Source organism: Nanorana parkeri, unplaced genomic scaffold, assembly GCF_000935625.1.
Source record: "Nanorana parkeri isolate BGI_ZX_2015 unplaced genomic scaffold, ASM93562v1 scaffold91, whole genome shotgun sequence".
NCBI lineage: Eukaryota > Metazoa > Chordata > Amphibia > Anura > Dicroglossidae > Nanorana > Nanorana parkeri.
Window position 1 is genome coordinate 2,125,744 of NW_017306359.1, and position 2,941 is coordinate 2,128,684.

Here is a 2,941-nt window from a genome sequence, read left to right on the forward strand (position 1 = left end):
TGGGCGGGCGGATCTGGCAGCGGCGAGCGTGAGGCGGGGAGGAGGTGTGGCGCGCAGCTGTGTGGAGCCGTGAACAGGGCCAACCAATCGGAAGCCGATTAATCGATTGAAAAAGTTGACAACTTTTTCAATAATCGATTATAATCGATTATGTCGATTAGTTGTTGCAGCCCTATTTTATTTCTTTGGAAATCTTTCTTTATCCAATGTATGCAGAAACCCTTTTAACAAACATAATACTCTGAAGCAAGCCGCTTGACATATCTCTTTACACTGCCAAAAAATTCTTACTCTGCCAATCAAGTCCTGCAATGATTACCCATGCATGATCCAAGAATTAAAAGAGAACTATGGGGTAACCTTTTTTATCCCACAGTTCTCTTAAGGGTCACGGAGGACATATACTAACCTTCTCCCATGACCCAAAGCTCAGTATATAGCAAGCTATTGCTCACTATATACTGAGAGCGCTGCAGTCAGGACGGAACCCGACAATACTGTCGAGATCCACCCAGGTGGCTGATAGGCGGAGCCCGCTGTCAAGTCTAGAAGCAAAGCCAGCTGTGCCCACCCCCTCCACGTCTGTTTCTCCTGGGGGATCGGATAGGGGAATCCCTGCGGGGACCCATGACTGACAGTCACCGCTCTCTGCAGGGAGATGGTCGGTAAGTGAGCGAGCGACAGTATGTGTTCACTCACTTCCCAATCTATTGAGCCGACGTGTGACAGTTTCATTGTCACACGTCGGCTCTAGCTAGGAGGATGAGTGGAAATCACTCACCTCATAGTTCTCCTTTATTCCTTGCAAACCCCTGAAATCTGAAGCATTGCAGATAACAGATATGTGTCCAAAAGATACCTGGCATCTTCATTTTAAAAATGGTGCACACACAACAATATCAATCAAAGCAGAACTTTAGTCAAAACTTGTTTTAATGGCGAGATTTTGGAACCTATTAAAATGTTCCCCTAATTTCCTCCCCTGGTGAAGGGTAGTTACTGGGATAGAAATAAGGTAATAACCAACCAACAAGGATACCTTCTAACCCTTCACTACAGACACTAAGATCCTCGAATTAAACCACCTTTACTTGTACATTAATACACTGGTAGGTTCAAGAGCGGTACCTCTAATCTAATTATTAGGGTAATACACAAGTAAAAACCTTTCACATGGCCCCATAATGGTAAATCAAATGTGTACATTCACAATGGTTTAGAAGTTAGCACTCCAATCTTGTGTACCCTGCAGCTGTCAATAGTTTGTGCAAGATAGCAGCCATGAAGACCCCAGTTCTGCATGCTTGTTTAATTGTCTACCCGAACAATTAGCTGTACTATGCATGTGACTGGGCTAAGGATATTACATTAGAAGACAGGCACTGATGTAAACAATGTAAACTGCAGAACAGATAGCTCTCGCTGCACTTCTGGTCTCTGCAGAAAAGGGAGCTGCGGGTCTCATACATGGAAGGGCTAGTGTTCATACACCTCCCTCTCCTCTTGGTCATTCACAGAAAGTCATATATTACACAGCATTCTTCAAAATGTCTCAAGGGAAGGGGGAGCATATAAACAGCGCCAACCCTTCCATGTATGAGATCTGCAGCTCTTTCTGCAGTAATCAAAAGTAAAGCAAGAGCTATAATATCAAGCGTAAATAAAAATAGCGATATTAAAAAAGGAACGAGCATGGATCTGGCCATGGGATACACCTGAAGAAAGGTGACGATTGTTCACACCAACATAAGAATGAATGCCCAGGCAACCACAGAGTACATATTTATGTGTAAAAATAAATGGTATCCACTGGTGCTTCTACATAGCTTTGTCTATCTACTGGACGGAGAAAAACCTTTTGAGATTTAATCAGAGTGGTAATTATAAATGGCTGGGTCCTACAAAGTGGTTTTGGACTAGCAAATAATCTGAAAAGAACAATTTACTGGGGATATGAAATGTACTGCAAAAACATGTTGCTGATTTCATCCATTGTTCTAATTAAAGGATATTTAAACCCTCCCGTTTTTTTGCATATATCTACTGCTAACAAGCAGTAGATATATGCAAAAGGTTTTTTAAAAACCCACTCAAACAGCAGTTTAGACTGACCTGTGTTCCGTGCGCGGTCCCGTGCAAAAATGAGACATTTCTCGAGCGGCCGCAAATGATCTTGGGGCGGGCGCATGCGCAGTTCTCATTTTCGGCCGGGACGCGACGAGGGACGCAAGGTAAGTCTATGGACGCATGCACCCGCATGCAGAAACCGCTGGATCGGAGAGCCGCCGCACCGCTGGAGAGAAGGCTGAAAATATCATGAAAAGAAGAGGACGATCGGAAAAAGAGACATAATCTAAGGTAAGTGCTAACATTAACACGGGGGGGGGTTGGGAAACATTTTTTGCCTTTAATGTCACTTTAACTTCCCTCTTTTTAAACGTTAACAGTCAATAATATGGACAACAGAAGTGCGGATCCTGGAATAAAAAGACTTTAAGTGAGGGAAGTCAGGCAAGGGCAACACTTTAAAACCAAAACAACTGAAATAACAAGCCTTGTTTTTGATGTGAAATCTGTTGAAAGTGACTGTCATTCCTGGGAGACGGGTGAACTTTATTGGCGAGAAGGAACAGCTTTAATAAGACAATTGTTCAATTATACTGGAAAGCCTATATATTGGGGGCATTCTCAGAAAAGGAAATGTGACTAAAGACCCAGGGCACTTCTATTACCATTGGATTAATAAATGAATACAGATAGAAAGGCATAACTTGCAGTACACATAAAGCATGCAACAGACAGCATTAATGCAACTTGAGGTATATCTTTTTTTAGTTTTTTAGTAATAGGCCAATATAAAATACAGTAGTTAAAACTCCGGTAAAATCCCCCCCCCCCCCCCCATCATTTTTTAATGGGGGGGTTTTTCTTCACTTCCTGT